This window comes from Neophocaena asiaeorientalis, unplaced genomic scaffold, assembly GCF_003031525.2.
Source record: "Neophocaena asiaeorientalis asiaeorientalis breed wild unplaced genomic scaffold, Neophocaena_asiaeorientalis_V1.1 scaffold291, whole genome shotgun sequence".
Classification (NCBI taxonomy): Eukaryota; Metazoa; Chordata; class Mammalia; order Artiodactyla; family Phocoenidae; genus Neophocaena; species Neophocaena asiaeorientalis.
In genome coordinates this window covers 2,043,714-2,066,495 of record NW_020172735.1, presented here as the reverse complement: position 1 = coordinate 2,066,495, position 22,782 = coordinate 2,043,714, and the positions used below count along the sequence as shown (strand labels likewise).

The 22,782-nt window shown below is 40.4% G+C and overlaps 1 long non-coding RNA gene across 1 annotated transcript in view; it reads right to left on the bottom strand.

Moving 5' to 3' along the window:
- The window catches only part of LOC112396678 (uncharacterized), a 298,161-nt gene extending 293,517 nt beyond the window's left edge, over window positions 1–4,644 (bottom strand). The window contains exons 1-2 of the long non-coding RNA XR_003002620.1: window positions 4,484–4,644; window positions 3,161–3,287 (exon numbers count right to left, since the gene is read on the bottom strand). This is a non-coding gene — a long non-coding RNA (uncharacterized LOC112396678). The remainder of the gene's footprint in view (window positions 1–3,160; window positions 3,288–4,483) is intronic.
- Window positions 4,645–22,782: the final 18,138 nt, after the last annotated feature.

Sequence of the window (22,782 nt, the reverse complement as noted above, 5' to 3'; positions counted from 1 at the left end):
GACCAAAAACCCAACTGCCACTTATGAGGCGTTCAGAGCAAAAGCAGGGTGCTGTGCATGATCCCTGCACCCAGCACCACCAAGGGAGTGGGCAGACCACCCAAGCCATACCTCCAGTCCAGCCTCCTGGACCCGCCCCTACCCTCACCCCATTTAAGGGACCAGCTCACCCTCCACTCAGGCAGCAAGCAAGGGGAACTGTTCCTTGTTTTCAACCGCTGTGCTGCAGTGGGCATCCCAATAAACCCTTGCCTGAATTTCTCATCTGGCCTCTTATCAATTTCTACTGATTAAGGAGTCCAAGAACCCTCACTATGGCAGCACTCACTCTGCCTGGAGGATCATAGTTCTACCCACTGAAAATACATTTTTCCTGAACATCGCTAAGGAATTCTCCATGGAAGAAAGATCCCTGGAACTTTCCCATTATTTTGAGGAATTCCAATAACCCATATGAGGATAATCATAATGGAGAGACATCAGATGAACACAAGAAATTCACAAATTCCAGCTCTTTTCTGTGCATCACACTTTGACAACCATTCACTGTTTTCTCTGCCGCACAAGAATATTCCTAAACCTCATTCATAATCTACCAAGAAAAAATGGAAACAGCACATGCATATCTTTAGTAGGTATAAACCATCAGAATCCTGGGCAGTAAACAAGAGGTGGCTTGCAGGGAGGGGAAGTGGTGAGAACACAGAACCCACTTTAAGAACTGTGTTTCAACAGTGAACTAGAAGTAGAAAATTGGCATGAATCAATAAAACAGCAATCTCTCTAACTATTCTCTTCACTGATACTAAGCAATGCACCGTGAGGCTGAAGCTCTTTCCTAACCTTTGACTGACTTCATGATTAATAAGCATTTGTAACAAGTCACTTATTCTTTCATGCAGGTTGAGCAGTTGACATATGGAGTCAACCTACTCCTTTCCTTTTTACCCCTCTCCAACTATTCTGCTGTTCTTCACATTAAAATCTGGCCTCTACTGAGAAGATATTAAATGTCAAAGCCCACATAAGATACAAAAAACAGAGGTAAAATGGTCACATAAAATCATGTTGTATGTCTGCCTACAGACATGGACCATTTGACTTGGTAACCAGCAAATGCTAACCAAGAACAACTGTGTTTCTTTATACAAATTATCTGGTATTTCTTTATATATTATTATTTATATCACAAACAAAAAGATATATGTTCAGAGAATAAAAGGATAGACAGGCAATGCATAAGTAAGCATTATGAGTAAAATTTACTGGTGTCAACTTTTTTCCAACAATGATTTATCAGGGAAATCTTTTCTAGAAATAAATTGTATGTGTCATTACCCTAAACAAAAAGCTAGGAAAAGGAGGGCAAAGAAGTAGCACAAGCAGTTCCAACCTTACCCAACAGAATACAAATGCTTAAAAGAAATGAGGCATTACATTCTCTCCCTGAAGTTATCATAACCTGTTAATTTATAAGTAGCCCTAACGGCAATTTGATGCTAAACAACAATTTATAGAGTGTTTCAAAATTAGCAGTATGAAGCTTAGGTACACTAAATAATCCAATAACTATCTATAAAACTCCTAGCCTCATTTTTCACATATTCTCATGATAACTGACTAAATGAGACACAGACTGATGTCATATTAAGTTTATTTCTAATCAAGATTAACTGTTAGGTGTCCAATCAATTCAACCCCTGATCTTTTAATAGGGAAACAGAGAATATAGTGTTTGACCTAACAAAAATAGCTAACTACTGATAATTTTACAGAAGTCCAACTTTCGACATTGCACAAACCTATAAGGTAGAATTTACAATTCTCACATCCTGCATATTACAATATTCAGTCATACAAAACAATAAAGAATATTATAACTTCTTTAAAAAACACATAACTGCCCCTAAGATAGTTCTTCTCAGAACCACATCTATACAGAATGGGCAAATATCCAGTAATTTAAATCAGTGTAGGAAAATAATAGTAAAAACTTAGGCCCAAGTGGATTATTTTCTTGATTTATCCAGTTGGGATGCTTTAAGACTAAAATAGGCAATTTTTTTTCCCTGTGGGAAAAAAGTTTTATTGTGCTATCCCAGACCCACAAAAGTGCATTCATAGGTACACAATACACTATGGTCTACAAGGCTAGCATTGACAGGATGTCCATGCATATTCACATCAAAGCAATAACAAGATTTCCTCAAACACATATCATCACCACCTCTTAATCATCCTGGCTCACACAGAAGGAGAGTTTTCATTTAGTATAGGTCAAGGTGGAAAGCTTTTCATCTTTATTCATAACCAGTTCTGATCCTCTAGCAAACTCATCCTAGACTCTTCAATGTGCTCACACTAATCAAAATCTTTAACAATTTCCTTCATTTCGAGGTCTGGTTTCCTTTTTACAATTGCTAGTGTTAACTAAAGAAATCTTGCCCCATAAGCACTATAGATAATATGCTAAAGAAAAATAATCCCAGCATAAAAAGCAATAGAAACAAATGGTACAGAAGTTAATTAAAAAATACTGCTTCCTTAATTTTAGGAAGATTGTTGACTATAACCAGAATGAACTTACCTAAGCAACCACTCTGAAGCATATACAATATTCAAATACACCTTTATTATGGTGGCTTTAAAGCTAAGATTTAACCAAAAAAAACTGGAATTGTTTAGTTAAAAGTAAAATTATTAAACCACCCATACATTCATAGCCACATTCACTCTTGCCCCAGAATTGCAAAGTAGTCTATTTTCATTTCTAAAATGTTATACATTTATATAATCATTATAACCTAAATGCTTAGAAGGAGTATAAGAAAAAGCTTCTAAAATCTATTACAGATGCTATAAAATCATGTATGTAACAAACAAAATATGTGGGATGTCCAAACTTGCTGCTATTGCTGACTGTGGATTAATCTATGTAAGATCACCAGGGAAAGTGTGAGAACACAGTATGAGTAGCCTCATTTACTTCACTGTGTCTCTACACATATGCATTACTTGAGAATGTCAGATCATCCTCAAGTATAATGTGCAGTCACTGGGGATTTGGAGAATCCATAAGACCACAAAATTGATCTGAGGGAAAAAAAATTCAAGGAAGCCAGAAGTTTCCCTTTTTCCACGAAAGTGAAGAAATCCTTACCTTTCTGTACACCAGCATGTTGGGTGATTCATCTGCCACCCCATTGCTGGTCTGCCCATAATTATTCCCCTGGGCCATGTCACCACACACGTGGTCCACTCTTAGATACAAGAATTATCACTCCTCCCTGCAAGAGTCAGAGAGACATCAGTGAGATCCTAATGGTAGTAATTAAGAAAGTTGACTTTTTTTTTTTTTTTTTTTTTGCGATACGCGGGCCTCTCACTGTTGTGGTCCGGAGCCTGTGTTGAGGGGCACGGGCTCCAGACGCGCAGGCTCAATGGCCATGGCTCACGGACCCAGCCGCTCCCGCGGCATGTGGGATCTTCCCGGACCGGGGCACGAACTCATGTCCCGTACATCGGCAGGCGGACTCTCAACCACTGCACCACCAGGGAAGCCCTTAAGAAGGTTGACTCTTGATTCATCTTCCCCATCCACAGCACCCATCCCACAATGAAGCATGCTTAAATGCTGGGGGCTGGCTTGCAAGAAATAGCACAGAAATAGATTAAAAAAAAAAAAAAAAAAACAACTGAATTTACACCTACAGTACTCCCAGGGAATTATAAGTAAGAAATGCATGACAATCTTTTAGTTAAAATAGTCATTTGACTATGGTTTTAATTGACTTGATTTTCTGGGTACTCATTTTTTAAAGTGTTTAAGGCTCACTGAAAAAAAAAAAAAAAACCACCGTTACCATTTCCATCCTATGAGTTCTCTTCTCTCCCAATACTGCATCTCCACAGTATCTTCGGTGTTTTCCCCGAATGGGCAGAAAGGCAACACCCTGTGGCAGCACACTTTCTCCCAGGTGTCTGGCTAGTTTCCCGCATGCAGGCGCATCAGAGAGGCCCATTCCCCGAGCCATTCTCCAGTCATGTGTTTCGCCTTCATTCCCCTAGGTCTCCCGCACAGAGTCTGGGAGCTTCTCCGACTTTCACCTGCCTGCACTGCCGGCCACTGGCTCCTCTCCCCTCGGCCCGCTCGGCTTCGGAAGTCACGGCGTAACCCTGCCCAACCTTTGCAAGAAGGCATCAGAAGGTGTCCCGGAAACAAGACCAGGTGGGAGGTCGGCCCTTTAGGCAATTACCTGGGTCACTGTGAGCAGCACCTAACTGCGGAAGCCTCAGAGTGACCAGGCACTGAGGGGAAAACAAGCAAGCCCAGCTCGCCTGCTTGGCTCTCACGGCGGCAGCAAATGGCAGGCGAGCCCAAGCCGCGCGCGGGAGCCGGGCCAGCGGCAGTGTCAGCCCCGAAGACCGGGTCGCGGGGCTCCGGGGCGCCGCCTCCCGCCAACCCCCACCCCCAGCCACGTACCTTCTCCTGAAGGTCGCGGCCCGAGGCGCCTTCTTCCCAGCGGCTGGGTGCGGCGGTGTCAGCGCGCGGCCAGCTTCATCACCTCCGCGCGGGCACAGGGCTCTGACGGCCCGCGCTCCGCCGCTCCCTCCTTCGCTTCGCTTTGCTCCCGGGCTCTCGGACCACGAGCGCGCGCGGGCCCGAGACGCCCGGCCCGTGCGCGCGACTGGGGAGGGAGGAGGGGACTGTCACGTGGGACCCGGCGTCCGTAGGTGCTGGCTAGGGGGCGGGGCTCGGCTCCGCGCGGCCTCGCGGCCCCTCCGGCCCCGCCGCCCCACAGTCTCCTCTGTGGGAAGCTGCCGCCCTGCCCCCAGCGCGCGCAGCCCGGGCCCTTGCACACCCGGCCCGGCGGTGTGCGCGCCGCTGAAGGCCTGGCGATGGGAGTGTAAGCCGGAGAACAGGAAGGGCGATGGGTAGGTGGGTGGATGGATGGAGGCATGCAGGAACGGATGGAACCCCTTGCAGCCGGCAGTTTCGTCACGTGCCTGATGACTTCGCTGACTGTGCGAGCGAAGCAGATGATTGTTCATCGTTAAGCTTAAATAACGAGAGTAGAGAGAGATTGAGACATCCTAGGAGTGAAGGAAATGTCCAGGATCAAATGAGTCATTCAGCCCGTTTGCCTGCGACTTTCACAGCTTCCTCCTAAGTTAGAGAAACGGGAAATGATCTGGAGGCTGCCAACTCGAGGGGAACATCTTGCCACCTGTTAAAATGAAGGCACATCCCCAATATCTGGTTTCTCTCTCTGACAGATGGTGCTCAGAGGAACTTTCACCCACTTACTCTCAACCTCCAGCAGTTTTCAAAAAAGGTGTGGGGTGCCGATCCTCCATAATTATTCTTCAGGTTGCTGTCACTAATTCTTCTGTAAGGATTAGAGCCACATTAAGAAGAAAAATCACTTGTGTCCCAGTTATAGTAAAAGGAATTTGTGTGTCTGGCTTTCAGGGGCAGGGTTGTGAAGTTATAAATACCTGAAATTTTCCTTGCACAGCTGGGCCAGGTGTGGTGGAGAGACAGAAAATAATCAAGCCAGCCCCTCCTAACATCCTAGGTAAGAATAGAACTTACCCCTGGTCAGGACAACTGTTCAAAGCAAACCCAGGGGCCATGTGCACCAGTGCATTTCCCCCGTCCCACCCAGGTCCTGTCAGGTTTCACTCAGGGAACAAATATTTATTCAACCTATCCTCTGTTCTAAATACTACAGGGCAAAGATTACTAGCCCAAACTACATTTACACACACCCTAGGCTGACCCATCTCCCACTCTTCCCCAATTCCCAAACTGTTTCCATGGTGTGCTCTGGAAATTGTGATCCTTTTCAGCAAAATTGCCATTTTTTCAAATTCTCTATATATGTCCTTAACCTTCTTACCATAGCCAAAAACTACCTCTTCCCCTTCAGCCCCTCTCTCTTCCCCTTCACTCAGTCAACTCTGGGAAGTTGTCATGAACTGGATTAATAAGTTTGGAAAGAATAACTGGGCATATTCACTCAGTTTGAACATTTTTCTCTTAAGGAGGAACTACCTGAAACAAGCAGTCATTCTCCTTCACATGTCGAGGTAGAGGTTCTGTCCCTATAGGGGATACCCAAGCTCAGCACTGATGGAACATTCCCATCAGTCAACAAACTAACAGAATAGAGCTAACATTTCATATTTTATGAATGAGGTGTAAAATATACCCCATCCATCTATCCACCCATCATATAGATTATGATATCTATATCTATGTGTAGATTATCTTAGGTAAGATATGTACATAAGATATCTATATGTAGATACAGTTACAGATAACGTGTAAAATCTCCCTTGACACACTTCCCACTTACTCCTGTCCTATTTTTCTGCTTCCTTTTACACCAAAAACTTCCTCACCCGAACTCTGTCTTGAACCCATTCTATTCTGACAGTGACCTCCTTGTTACTAAATCAATGGTCAGTTCAATTATCATGTGAATCAACTTTTCAGAAGTTAAAGTTGATCCCTCTCACCTTCTCAAAAACTTTCTACATTTGGTTATCAGGACACCGCTGTTATTTCTTTCTTTTTCTTCTAGTTTTATTGAGACATAATTGACATACAGCACTGTATAAGTTAAGGGTGTACACCATAATGATTTGACTTACATATATCATAAAATGATTACCACAATAAATTTAGTGAATGAAGATCCGCCATCTCATATAGATACAAAAGAAAAGAAAAACATGTGTTTTTTCCTTGTGATGGGAACTCTTAGGATTTCCTCTTAACAACTTTCATATGTAACATGCCACAGTGTTAATTATATTTAATTATACTTATCATGTTGTACAGTACGTTCCCTAGTACTTATTTAAGTTGTGACTGGTAGTTTGTACCTTTTGGCTACCTTCATCCAATTCTACCTCCCCCCCACCCCTACTTCTGGTAACCGCAAATCTGATCAGGTTTTCTTTGAGTTTGTTTGTTTTTGAGGTTTAATTGACCTATGAGGCTATGTTAGTTCCTGTTGCGCAGCATAGTGATTCAATATTTCTGTACATTTCAAAATGATCACCACAGTCAGTCTAGTTACTGTCACCATATGAAGAGAGTACATAATTATTGACTATATGCCCCACACTGTACATTTCATACCTGTGACTCATATATTTTGTATCTGTAAGTATGTGCCTCTTAATCTCCCTCACCTATTTCTCTCATCCCCTCACCCCTTTTATTTCTTTTCTACATTTCTGGCTGCTGTTTCTCAGCCTCATTGCTTGTTCCTCTTTATCTTTTTCACTTCTAAATTTTGGTATGCCTCATATCTCAGTCATTGGGCTTCTACTTCTCTCAATTTACGAGCACTCCCTAGGTGAGCTAAATCAGACTCAGACCTTCAAATGCTTCCTAAATACTAATAACTCCCAAATATATACCTTTAGTGTAGACCCATGCTCTGAAATCTAGTCTTTCATCTGCTTGCTTAACACCTCTATTTGAATATCTAATTGGTGTCTGATCAGCTTCATGATAACAGGGATAATGTCTGTTTATCTCACTGCTATATAACATCTCAGGTATAGTACAGTTTCTGGCACACAGTAGATGCACATTAGCTAAATGAATAGATGTATCTAATAATAATAATATGATAAGTAATTTTTATATTTAGTAACACATTCTTTACATTAGTATCTCATTTAACCCTCACTAAAACCCTGCAGAGGTAGTTATAATTGTCATGTCTTTTGCACTGATACACCAATGGGAAAGGGGAAGATTATAAAGCTTACATAAACTGTCCAGATACAGCCCACATAACCAATAAGTGGCTGTGCTGGTTGTTACTGTGTCAACTTGGTTAGCCAAAACTACATTTCCCAAGATCCCCTTCCCTGTGTGCACGTGAGCAGAGTTTGCCAAAGGAGGAATTTGTGCAAAATAAGGAAAACAAAGTGAGATAGCACCTATTCCTCTCTGAAGGACTTTGTAGTTTGACACTGTGACGCACACAGAGTCCCAGAGCGTTCTAGCATGTCCTTGCTCTCCCTCACTTCACATTCAGACATTCCTAATTCCCAACCCTTATGAGCAACCACACACATACCAAGAGTCTGAATGTGGACCTAAAGGAGCAGTAGCCATGCAAAGACCATAGCTTTCCGCTGACTTTCTACCAGCTTCCTGTAATGGTCCCCTCCAGCACCCGGCTATGTCTGGCTTCCGAGATATCCCTGTAAGCTTCAACTTGCCCACCGACACAAAGGCCTCAGAGGGTCTGGTAGTGACTTTTCTCAGATATTTCAATTGTGTAAACTATTGTTCCTAAAAGACACCTCTTATTCCATTATACTAATAGTGGTTCTACTTCCCTGACTGAGTGGCTGGCAGAGTTCATATCCAAGTCTTCCTGGTGCTTTACACTCTTCTAAGAGAAATCCAAGTTAGGGAGCTAAAACCTTGAAACCAATAACTACATGAAAGTGCAAAACTGAATGATAGAAAGTATGTGAACTGACTGAAGGGAAGGAGTTGACATTCAAACTGGACTCTTCAAGGACTGATAGGATATCTCCATGTAGAGATGATGACAAAAAGGGTTTTCAGTAAGACACAAAGGCAAGAAATTCTGAAATGCATTAGGAAATTAATAAGACCACCATTTACAGGATTCCTACCATATCTATATTTATATATAGACATAATTTATATCTATATTCGTCCTATACATTTTTTTAGTTCTCACAATTTCTGACAAAATTTACCCCAAAAGCTATGTAAAGAAACTGAGGTTCAAGTTAGGAAACTTGACCATGGTCATATACCTTCTAACTATCAGAGCCTGGATTCAAACATGCCTCTGTGTGTCTCCAAAGCCCTATGAAAAAAAATGTGCAAAAGTGCCTCTAGCAACAGCATGAGTTTAAAAAAATCCAGGGGTCTCCCACCAAGATGACTTTCATTCTATTGTCTGTCTCATCTCTCATCCCACTGTCATCCCTCCACATACCTAACTTACACCTTTCTCTCTGTGCATTTATGACTCAAGAATGCTTCTGACTGCTTACCCTTGCAAGGCAAATATCAAGGAGGAAGATTCAAGGAATAACACATTTCACCATTTCTTCTATTGTTATTATTAAGCCTCATTAAACAATTCATAATTTGTGTTACAGTATATTGGAAAAAAATTATGTCCATCACCTTAACATTTCTAGGACTCACATTTTTCATATATAAACTGTGGAAATTAGACTAGATCACCTCTCAAAGCCTGTCTGGATCTTAGAACATAAAGCTTTAATATGTTCTTTTTTGTATTTTTGGCCTCTGTAATGACTTTTTATGTTGCAAACAGCAAAACAACATGGATATTTTGGGATGTTTTTCTGTTTCTTTCTTTCCAAAACCATGTAAATATGTGAGTCTCAGATATCATTGCTCAAAATCACTTATCATTTTCCTCATGGACCCTATATTTTGAGATATTTTTGTCAAACAAATTAAATTGTAAAATGTAATAATGCATCCATTTTTTCATGCTATATAGAACTCCTGAGCATCAGGTAAAAGTCCTGTTACTTCACCCAATAAATGTAATTCCACCCCAAACAATGACATTTAAGGTTTTTGTTGTTGTCTTTGTCTTTAGCTTCAGTCTTACCTTGGAAAAAAATAGAATTTGATTAATATTTTTGAAATATTGGAAATAGTTTATTTGTTTGCTAACTGTTGTAACAAAGCATCACAAACTGAGTGGCTTAAACAACAGAAATGTATTCTTTCACAGCTCTGGAGGTTCGATGTCCAAAATCAGGGTGTCGGCCAGGGTGTCTGCCCTGACAGCTCTTCCCTCAGATATTGCTGAGGGACCCTCTCAGTGAAGCCTACTCTAAATAACTTATTTGAAGTTATGCCCCCTCCTGTCACACCCTTTCCTTTTTACACTGATTTGTTTTCTTTTTCAGAGCATTTATCACCTTCAAACATACAATACAATTTACTTATTGACGATGTTTGTTGTCTGTCTCCCTCTGAAAGAATTTAAGTTCTGCGAGGTCAAACATTTTTCCTCTCCTGTTCACTGCTATATCCCCAGGGTCTAGAACAGGACTTGACATACAGAGAGCACCCAGTAATTGTTTGCTGATTTATTGAGTGAATAAATCAATGAACATGATTCTGTTTGAAAAGAACATGGTCTATGACTTTGAACAAAACTGAATTAACATCACGTTCCACAATAGATGGAAATGGTATGCTCTTCAAACCTGTTTCCTGTGTGTCATAAAGGGAACGAATAATTCCTTTTCCTACTACGTGCCCACTCCACAGAGAAATGCTTTGAGAATTAATTAAACATTAACATAGAGAAAGCACTTTGAATTTCTAGAAGAAAGCACTTTACTGATTTGAGGCTTTTATTGTGTGAAAGAACTGCAAGTGACACAGGGGCAAGTACAAAGATGAGGACATGTTAAATGGATAATGCTGGTCACAATATTACATTGGCATTTTATGGGATAATTGATTTGAGATTGATATAGGCAGGGTGAAAAAAGCAGAGTGGTTTAAGAAATCTTAACCCAAATGACAGACTTTTAAGAAATACTTTCTTCTTTGTAGTCAACTCTCAATTATTTATGGCACAATACTCACATTAATGAATTATTCTCCACTTTTACCATCCTTTTGTCTATTTTACAGCCACTTTCTTGCTAATTAGAACTCCCATACCAATGTCAGGGGGCTGGCAAAGAGGAAAAAAATGAAAACTAAACTTTGTCCTTATCAGGAGTTTATTCCTCTCTCCTTGTTTGTCAGGGCCCAGCGGTGAGGCCAGATTAAAGATCACGGAATTAGAGAGACCTTCAAGATGGCGGAGGAGTAAGACATACAGATCACCTTCCTCCCCACAAATACATCAGGAACACACCTACATGTGGAACAACTCCTACAGAACACCTGCTGAATGCTGGCAGAAGACCTCAGACTTCCCAAAAGGCAAGAAACTCCCCAAGTACCTGGGTAGGGCAAAAGAAAAAACAGACAAAAGAATAGGGACAGGACCTGCACCTCTGGGAGGGAGCTGTGAAGGAGGAATTTTCCACGCACTAGGAAGCCCCTTCACTGGTGGAGACGGGTGTGGCAGGGGAGAAACTTCAGAGCCACAGAGGAGAACACAGCAACAGGAGTGCAGAAGACAAAGCAGAGAGATTCCCACACAGAGGATCAGTGCCGACCGGCACTCACCAGCCTGAGAGGCTTGTCTGCTCACCCGCCGGGATGGGTGGGGGCTGGGAGCTGAGGCTCGGGCTTCAGAGGTCAGACTACAGGGAGAGGACTAGGGTTGGCTGCGTGAACACAGCCTGAAAGGGGCTAGTGTGCCACAGCTAGCCGGGAGGGAATCCAGGAAAAAGTCTGGAACTACCTAAAAGGCAAGAGACCATTGTTTCTGGGTGCACAAGGAGAGGGGATTCAGAGCACCACCTAAACGAGCTCCAGAGACAGGTGTGAGCCACAGCTACCAGTGTGGACACCAGAGATAGGCATGAAACACTAAGGCTGCTGCTGCAGCCACCAAGAAGCCTGTATGCAAGCACAGGTCACTATCCACACCTCCCCTCCCTGGAGCCTGTGCAGCCCGCCACTGCCAGGGTCCTGTGATTAAGGGACAACTTCCTCAGTAGAACACATGGCGTGCCTCATGCTGTTGCAATGTCATGCCGGCCTCTGCCGCCACAGTCTCGCCCTGTATTCCATACCCTCCCCTCCCCCCAGTCTGAGTGAGCCAGAGCCCCCTAATCATCTGCTACTTTAACCCCATCCTGTCTGAGGGAAGAACAGACACCCTCAGGTGACCTACATGCAGAGGAGGGGCCAAATCCAAAGCTGAACCCTGGGGGCTGTGCGAACAAAGAATACAAAGGGAAATTTCTCCCAGCAGCCTCAGGAGCAGCAGATTAAATCCCCACAATCAACGTGATGTACCCTGCTTCTCTGGAATACCTGAATAGACAACAAATCACCCCAAAATTGAGGCAGTGGACTTAGGGAGCAACTGTAGACTTGGGGTTTGCTTTCTGCATCTAATTTGTTTTGGGTTTTATGTTCATCATAGTTTAGTATTTAGAGTTTATTATCATTGGTAGATTTGTTTATTGATTTGGTTGCTCTCTTTCTTTTATTTTATATAGAGATATATATTTCTTTCTTTTTCTCCTTTTGTGAGTGTGTATGTGTATGCTTCTTTGTGTGATTTTGTCTGCATAGCTTTCCTTTTACCATTTGTCCTAGCATTCTCGCTGTCTGTTTTTTTGTTTTGTTTTGTTTTAGTATAATTTTTAGTGCTGGTTATCACTAGTGGATTTGCTGTTTTGCTAAGTTGCCCTCTTCTTTCTTTCTTATTACTTTTTAATTTTTTTATTTTAAATAATTTTTATTACTTTTTATTTTAATAACTTTATTTATTTTTTCTTACTTTCTTTTTTTCTCCTTTTCCTTCTGAGCTGTGTGGCTAAGAGGGTCTTCGTGCTCTGGCCAGACATCAGGCCTGTGCTTCTGAGGTGGGAGAACTGAGTTCAGGACATTGGTCCACCAGAGACCTCCCAGCTCCAAATAATATCAAACGGCAAAAGCTCTCCCAGAGATCTCCATCTTAATGCTAAGACACAGCTCCACTAAACGACCAGCAAGCTTCAGTGCTGGACACGCTATGCGAAACAACTAGCAAGACAGAAACACGTCACCACACATTAGAAGAGAGGCTGCCTAAAATCATAATAAGCTCAGAGACACCCCAAAACACACCAACGGACACAGTCTTGCCCACCAGAAAGACAAGATCCAGCCTCATCAACCAGAACACAGACACCAGTCCCCTCCTACAGGAAGCCTAAAAAACCCATTGAACGAACCTTAGCCACTGGGAGCAGACACCAAAAACAACAGAAACTATGAACATGCAGCCTGCAAAAAGGAGATCCCAAACACAGTAAGTTAAGCAAAATGAGAAGACAGAGAAACACAAAGCAGATGAAGGAGCATGGTAAAAACCCAACAGACCAAACAAATGAAGAGGAAATAGGCAGTCTCCCTGAAAAAGAATTCAAGAGTAATGATAATAAAGATGGTCCAAAATCTTGGATATAGAATGGAGAAAATATAAGAAACGTTTAACAAGGACTAAGAAGAACTAAAGAGCAAACAAACAATGATGAACAATGCAATAAATGAAATTAAAAATTATCTAGAAGAAATCAATAGCAGATTAACTGGGGGGGGGGGGGGAAGAGTGGATAAGTGACCTGGAAGATAAAATAGTGGAAATAACTACCGCAGTGCAGAATAAAGAAAAAAGAATGAAAGAATTGAAGACAGTCTCAAAGACTTCTGGGAAAACACGAAACAAGCCAACATTCGAATTATAGGGGTCCCAGAAGAAGAGGAGATAAAGAAAGGGACTGAGAAAATATTTCAAGAGATTATAGTTGAAAACTTCACTAATATGGGAAAGGAAATACTCAGTCAAGTCCAGCAAGTGCAGAGACTCCCATATAGGATAAATCCAAGGAGAAACATGCAAAGACACATATTAATCAAACTATATAAAACTGAATACAAAGAAAAAATATTAAAAGCAGGAAGTGAAAAACAACAATAACATACAAAGGAATCACCATAAGGTTAACAGCTGATCTCTCAGCAGAAACTCTGAAAGCCAGAAGGGAGTGGCAGGACATATTTAAAGTGATGAAAGGGAAAAACCTAAAACCAAGATTATTCTGCCAAGCAAGGATCTCATTCAGATTCGACGGAGAAATTAAAACCTTTACAGACAAGCAAAACCTAAGAGAATTTAGCACCACCAAAATACCTTTACAACAAATGCTAAAGGAACTTCTCTAGGCAAGAAACACAAGGGAAGGAAAAGACCTACAATAACAAACCCAAAACAATTAAGAAAATGGTCACAGGAACATACATATTGACAACTACCTTAAATGTAAATGGATTAAATGTTCCAACCAAAAGACAAAGACTGGCTGAATGGATACAAAAACAAGACCTGTATATATGCTGTCCACAAGAGACCCACTTCAGACCTAGGGACACATACAGACTGAAAGTGAGGGGATGGAAAAAGATATTCCATGCAAATGGAAATCAAAAGAAAGCTGGCGTAGCAATTCTTATATCAGACAAAACAGACTTTAAAATAAAGACTATTACAAGAGACAAAGAAGGACACTACATAATTATCAAGCAATAAATCCAAGAAGATATAACAATTGTAAATATTTATGCACCCAACATAAGAGCACCTCAATACATAAGGCATACAACAGCCATAAAAGGGGAAATCGACAGGAAAAAAATCAAAAATCATAGTAAAAATCGACTTTAACCCCCCACTTTCACCAATGGATATATCATCCAAAATGAAAATAAGGAAACACAAGCCTTAAATGATAAATTAAACAAGATGGACTTAATTGATAGTTATAGGACATTCCATCTAAAAACAACAGAATACACTTTCTTCTCAAGTGTTCATGGAACATTCTCCTGGATAGACCATATCTTGGGTCACAAATCAAGACTTCATAAATTTAAGAAAATTGAAATCATATCAAGTATCTTTTCTGACCACAATACTATGAGACTAGATATCAATTACAGGAAGAAATCTGTAAAAAATACAAACACGTTGAGGTTAAGCAATAAAATGTTAAATAACTGAGAGAACACTGAAGAAATCAAAGGGGAAATCAAAAAATACCTAGAAACAAATGACAATGAAAGCACAACTACCCAAAACCTATGGGATGCAGCAAGAGCAGTTCTAAGAGAGAAGTTTATAGAAATACAATCCTACCTCAAGAAACAAGAAACATCTCATAAACAACCTAACTTACACCTAAAGCAATTAGAGAAAGAAGAACCAAAAAAACCCAAAGTTAGCAGGAGGAAAGAAATCATAAAGATCAGATCAGAAATAAGTGAAAAAGAAATGAAGGAAACAATAGCAAAGATGAATAAAACTGAAAACTGGTTCTTTGAGAAGATAAACAAAACTGATAAACCATTAGGCAGAGTCATCAAGAAAAAAAGGGAGAAGACTCAAATCAATAGAATTAGAAATGAAAAAGGAAAAGTAACAACTGACACTACAGAAATACAAAGGATCATGAGAGATTACAACAAGCAACTATATGCCAATAAAATGGACAACCTGGAAGAAATGGATACATTCTTAGAAAAGCACAACCTTCTGAAACTGAACCAGGAAGAAATAGAAAATATAAACAGACCAATCACAAGCACTGAAATTGAAACTGTGATTTAAAATCTTCCAACAAACAAAAGCCCAGGACCAGATGGCTTCGCAGACAAATTCTGTCAAACATTTAGAGAAGAGCTAACAACTATCCTTCTCAAACTCTTCCAAAATATAGAAGAGGGAGGAACATTCCCAAATTCATTCTACGAGGCCACTATCACCCTGATACCAAACCTAGACAAAGATGTCACAAAGAAAGAAAACTACAGGCCAATATCACTGATGAACATAGATGCAAAAATCCTCAACAAAATACTAGCAAACAGACTCAAACAGCATATTAAAAGGGTCATACAGCGTGATCAAGTAGGGTTTATCCCAGGAATGCAAGGATTCTTCAATGTATGCAAATCAATCAATGTGATAAACCATATGAACAAACTGAAGGAGAAAAACCATATGGTCATCTCAATACATGCAGAAAACGATTTTGAAAAAATTCAACACCATTTATGATAAAAACCCTCCCGAAAGTAGGCATAGAGAGAACTTACCTCAACATAAAAAAGACCATATATGACAAACCAACAGACAACGTCATTCTCCAATGGTGAAAAATTGAAACCATGTCCTGTAAGATCAGGAACAAGACAAGGTTGTCCACTCTCATGACTATTATTCAGCATAGTTTTGGAAGTTTTAGCCACCTCAATCAGAGAAGAAAAAGAAATAAAAGGAATCAAATCAGAAAAGAAGAAATAAAGCTGTCACTGTTTGCAAATGGCATGATAGTATACCTAGGTAACCCTAAAGATACTACCAGAAAACTACTAGAGCTAATCAATGAATTTGGTAAAGTAGCAGGATACAAAATTAATGCACAGAAATCTCTTGTATTCCTATACACTAATCATGAAAAATCTGAAAGAGAAATTAAGGAAACACTCCCAATTACCATTGCAACAAAAAGAATAAAATACGTAGGAATAAACCCACCTAAGGAGACAGAAGACCTGTATGCAGAAAACTAAAAGACACTAATGAAAGAAATTAAAGATAATACAAACAGATAGAGAGATACCATGTTCTTGGATCAGAAGAATCAACACTGTGCGAATGACTATACTACCTAAAGCAATCTACAGATTCAATGCAATCCCTGTCAAACTACCAAGGGCATTTTTCACAGAACTAGAACAAAAAATTTCACAATTTATATGGAAACACAAAAGACCCCGAATAGCCAAAACAATCTTGAGAAAGAAAAATGGAGCTGGAGGACTCAGGCTCCCAGACTTCAGACTATACTACAAAGCTGCAGTCATCAAGATAGTATGGTACTGGCACAAAAACAGAAATATAGATCAATGGAACAGGATAGAAAGCACAGAGATAAACTCACGCACCTACGGTCACCTTACCTTTGATAAAGGAAGCAAGAATATACAATGGAGAAAAGACAGCCTCTTCAATAAGTGGTGCTGGGAAAAGCGGACAACTACAAGTAAAATAATGAAATTAGAACACTCCCTAACACCATACACAAAAATAAACTCAAAATGGATTAAAGACCTAAATATAAGATCAGATACTATAAAACTCTTATAGGAAAACATGGGCAGAACACTCTGACATAAATCACAGCAAGATCCTTTTTGACCCACCTCCTAGAGAAATGGAAAAAAAATAAAAATAAACAAATGGGACCTAATGAAACTTAAAAGCTTTTGCACCGCAAAGGAAAACATAAACAAGACAGAAAGGCAACCCTCAGAACAGGAGAAAATATTTGCAAATGAAGCAACTGACAGAGGATTAATCTCCAAAATTTACAAGCAGCTCATGCAGCTCAATATCAAAACAACAAAAACCCAATCCAAAAATAGGTGGAAAACCTAAATAGACATTTCTCCAAAGAGGGTATACCGATGGCCAAGAAGAAAACATGAAAGAATGCTCAACATCACTAATCAAATGCAAATCAAAACTACAATGAGGTATCACTTCACACCTGTCAGAATGGCCATCATCAAAAAATCTGCAAACAATAAATGCTGGAGAGGCTGTGGAGAAAAGGGAACCCTCTTGCACTGCTGGTGGGAATGTAAATTGATAAAGCCACTATGGAGAACAGTATGGAGGTTCCTTAAAAAACTAAAAGCAGAACTACCATACAACCCAACAATCCCACTACTGGGCATATACCTTGAGAAAACCATAATTCAAAAATAGCCATTTCCACAATGTTCATTGCAGCTCTATTTACAATAGCTAGGACATGGAAGCAACCTAAGTGTCCATCAACAGATGGGTGGATAAAGAAGATGTGGCACATATATACAATGGAATATTACTCAGCCATAAAAAGAAACGAAATTGAGTTATTTGTAGTGAGGTGGATGGACCTAGATACTGTCATACAGAGTGAAGTAAGTCAGAAAGAGAAAAACAAATACTATATGCTAACGCATATATATGGAATCTAAAACAAATAAAAAAAGGTTCTGAAAAACCTAGGGACAGGACAGGAATAATGCTGCAGACGTAGAGAATGGACTTGAGGACATGAGGAAGGGGAAGGGTAACTTGGGACAAAGTGAGAGAGTGGCATAGACACATATACACTACCAAATGTAAAATAGATAGCTAGTGGGAAGCAGCTACATAGCACAGGGAGATCTGCTCCGTGCTTTGTGACCACCTAGAGGTGTGGGATGGGGAGGGCGGGAGGGAGATACAAGAAGGAGGAGATATGGGTATATATGTATATGTGTAGCTGATTCACTTTGTTATAAAGCAGAAACTAACACAACATTGTAAAGCAATTATACTCCAATAAAGTTTAAAAAAAGAGAAAAGAATCACAGAATTATAGACTTATGAAATGTAGCCAATTCAATTCACAAATCACTAGGTACATTGCACACAATTAGCACACAACATGAGTTAGTCAAAGTGGGGAAATAGCAAGAGGGTAACAAGACGCTCCAAGGAAAAGCATGGGAAGGAGTCATCTCAGGTCCAGCAGCAGGGCTCATGACAAGCGACAAGTATGTGTGGGAAGACATCTGTTGTTCTGAGGGAGCCCCCAGCAGTTTCCTGGAATAGCTCTCAGCAGCTCAGAGTTGGCTCTTCCAGCAAAGATCCTTCCAGTCATGCAGCTCAGTGGTCTCATTTTAAGAAGTCTGTCTGTCAGTAGGAGCAACAGTTATACCCCAGGGGATCTTGTCTCTATCAGTTACTCCTTCAGTTCCAGTGACATAAATCCTAATTTGCCTAATAAATCCCTTATCGAAATTAGCACTCTTAGTTTTTTACTCAAAGACACTTGCAATCCTACAGCAGACATTTCAAAACAACTAATATGAAAGTTCACATTGGCCACTGTGACCCCATTTGAACTACTTAGCATAGCTTAACATAGCATAAATCCTATAACTTTCACACAAGATGACTAGATATCATAACACAAAATAAGTCACATCATAACACTCCTTCCTGTTAAAATGTTTAAATTCTGATATAGATTACTTCCAAAGTGACACAATTTTTTTTTTTTTTTTTTTGCCATACGTGGGCCTCTCACGCGCAGGCTCAGCGGCCATGGCTCACGGGCCCAGCCGCTCCGCGGCATGTGGGATCTTCCCAGACCAGGGCACGAACCCGTGTCCCCTGCATCAGCAGGCGGACTCTCAACCACTGCGCCACCAGGGAAGCCCCAAAGTGACACAATTTTTAAATATTATATACACTCTTCAATTAGTTTGCAAATTCGTTGAACACATATTATGAGTGAGATGCTGTATAATGTTTGGGAAGGAATACAGAAAGTGTTGCAACCTTGTTCCTGCCCTTTTGGAATGTTGGAGTAGGACTAGAGAGGGCGTTAGAACATCTGAGTTTTAGCTGACTTCACTGCTTAAAATCTAGGTCACAGTGGGCAAGTGGCTTGACTATTCTAAGCCTCAGTGTCCTTAACAATAAAACAAAACTCATATTATCTGCTTTGTTCTGTGTGAAAATCTTTTTATTGCAAGGCAAGTAAAGTATTTAGAAAGGCAGTCTGATAGCAGTCATATTGATTAGATCAGAAGCAGTGGCCTAGAAATAGACGGTCATTTCTGTTGGTCAGACACCAGGGGCAGCTGTAGCTACAGTAATTGAAAACAGTCCATCCAACAGGCAGTGTATGGTGTCTAAAATATAGTGAAAACCAGGTGACAGCATCAGAATGGTATAATGAGAGCTAGAAGGTAAAGCCCCTGCAGGAGGGCTAAGCATGGCAAGAACAGGCCATGTTTGGAGTTTTCAGCGGGGCTCATATTGGGATGCATGGGTGCAGAGTCCAGCAGCTGGACAGGGGTAAGTGGGGTCATGACCCCAGAAGATAGGAAAACACAGAAGAACTCATTTCCTATTTAGTTTCCAAATTCTTAGCCAAGAGCAGTCTTCAAATTAGAAATGATAGAACACATGATTAGAATATTAAAATAATAAAAAAGGAAGCAATAACCTTCAAATAAAGAAACTGGGCTTCAATAAAGTGTACTTACTTTCTCAAGGTCACCCAAGTTGGCAGAATTAGAGTCAGGACTTAAACCGCAGTCTTAAGATTCCAAATCTAATGATTCTTACATTATGTGATAACACCTCTAAGAGGCAACTGAGGCTCAGGATAAGAGAAAAAAAAAAAAAAGAAGGACACTCAGGGACTTCCCTGGCGGTCCAGTGGTTAAGACGCCGTGCTTACAATGCAGGGGGTGTGGGTTCGATCCCTGGTCAGGGAACAAAGATCCTGCATGCCGCACGGCACAGCCAAAAAAAAAAAAAAAGCACTCAACCGTCTTAAAGAATTTATCTCCAAAGTCAGAGAAGTTCCAGGCATTGGCAATGAGAGAATTTGGAAATGAAATTCTCAGGAACTTTTAAAGCATGGTAGAGAAAAGATGATAGCAAAATTGAGCCAGTTTGCCGGGAATAAGGGAGAAGATGCACATACTGGATTGGTACCTAGAGCCTGCCCATAGGAAAGTTCTACAATAGAATTCAACACATGTCTATTAAGTCCTTTACAACATACCAGACATTATGGTAGTCTCTGATGATGAATAGACCTTTCCCAAGACAGAGTTCAGTAGAAAGATGGGTAAATCACTATGGTGTGATGTATTCAGTGCAGGTGTTGACAAAGTGTTAGGAAAGCACAGAAATGAAAGTCAAGGACATTTTATCAGACTCTCTAAAATTGATAGGAGTCTTCCAGATGGACAAAGGGGAAGAAGAGCACAGCAGCATCTCAGGTGGGTGGAATAACATATGCTGAATTACAGAAACATAAATAAGAGACAAATATTTAATGAACAGCAAGAAGTTTGATGTGGATTGTTTCAAAGAGAAGGAATGACTTTGATGGAGATGAAGATAGTATATAAATTGGGGCCAGATTGCAAAGAACCTACAGCCCATGCTGGGAAGTCTGCGATTTAAGCAATCAGAAAGTGGATGGGCTTTGAAAATTTGAAGAGAAGAATGGGGTTCACAAAGAGACAAATGAGGGTGCACCCACCACAACATTGTGCAAACCAGCCACATTTCCTCTGTAGGTATGGTCTCTGACTGGCAAATGAGGACCATATGAAGGCAATATATACTATTCAACAAGGCATTTGACAGTTTCTTTTGTGAGAGCTTTGTAAACATGAAGATAAAGTGAGGGCTCTAAGAACAGTTCATTGGATTCATAGCAAACTGAATAAAGTCAGAAAAAAGAGCTGATTAATTGACCGGGACACACCAGAAAAGAGGACTTCATGGGGAGGATTCAGAGTTCTGACCTTAGAATTTCCCTGTTCTAACTGGGCTTGTGCAATGGCTCAAGTAAGGGTGTAAGTAGTCCACTTATCAAATTTATGAATGCCACAAAGCTATGAAGAATAGCTAATGCACCGGTTAATGGTGGCAGAAACCATGGAGATCAAGGCAGGCTGGAAAGATGAACTTGTAACCAAGTAAGATGAAATTTAGGAAGGATTAATATTAAGCCTTATACCTAGATGGGAGAGAGTTAGATTAACACTAAGTACAGGATGGACAAAATATGACTGAATATCAGTTCAAATGAAAAAAATACTTGGGTTTTGTTTGTCATTGAAAGCAAACTCAGTATTGTTCAAAAAGAGTGCACATCTGCCCCCCCCCAAATAATGTAATCTCAGACTGCATTGCTAGAAATACAGTGATGGAGAAGTATAGACCAGATGAATGGAGCTATTAGAAACTGGGCCTGGCACAGCACTGCTCTGTGCAGACACATCTAGAATATTCTGGATTCCACATACCAAAGACATAGACCTCCACATTCAATCGTTTGTTAAAACTCTGCCTCTACCTCTGCTATTTAAGATCCATGAGCACAGAGATTTTGTTCTGTTCTCACTACTTATTGCACCCTATTGTACACCCAGTGCCTACAACCATGCCAGGCACAAGCAGGGCACAACAGGTGGAAGGAGTGATGAAATGAATCTGGAGGAAAGCAATAAGGATGTGAAGGTGCTCAAAGCCACTCTGACGATAGGAAGAAATAGAGATACTTTGTCAGTAAAGGAAAAGGCTTGGGTGATTTGCGATGATTATCTTAAAACATTAAAGGATTCTCTTGAGGAAAAAGAATCAAGCATAATCTTTCAAGCCCCAGAGGACAAATTTAAGTTTAAAAGGTAGAAGTTTCAGGCAGATGGATTTCAGTTCAATGCAAGGAAGTAATTTCTAACAATTAGGGCTGTTCAGAATGGCCTTACTGAGGAGGTGAGTTGCATGTTCCTGGAGGTGTCCGAGGGCATGATGAATGGTCGTTAGGGATTATTGTTACATGTATTGCTACATGGACTAGGTGACTACAATGGATGCTTCTAATCCATGTTGTCTAACTACAAAATGAGATGGCATAGGAGGAAATTATTTGAAACTGGACCCTGAAAACTGAACACCATTTTCCTATGAATACTTAAAATAATTTTCATCTAAATTGAGACAAGATTGACCTGAAATATTAAAAATGACAGATGAAGGATACCAATAATAAAATATCTCTTTGATTTCATTTAGGGCTTTCTTGGTGTCAAGGAAGACCTCATGCAGGAGAGGGGACTTAGTTTTAAACATTGCATACAGAACGGGTGGGCTGGTTGTTGCTGACGTGTGACTGTGAGAGAAGCTGCACACCTAGAAACATTTGCTATCTGATATCATGAAGTTGGTCTTCACCACATGGTTGTCTTATATGTGTCTTCCTGCCAGCAGCTTGTATTTGCTCAGAAGTTGCTAATTTTATCATGTTCAGGGTAAAGGGCAACTGCTCACCCCAAGTCAGAACCTCTCTTGTAATTCTCTTATTATCCTTTTCTTTGATTCTCCATTATCTCTACTTATAAATACTTCCTAGTTCTTCCAACTAGCCAAACATTAGCACTACTGAATTTCTACAAACCTAACTTGT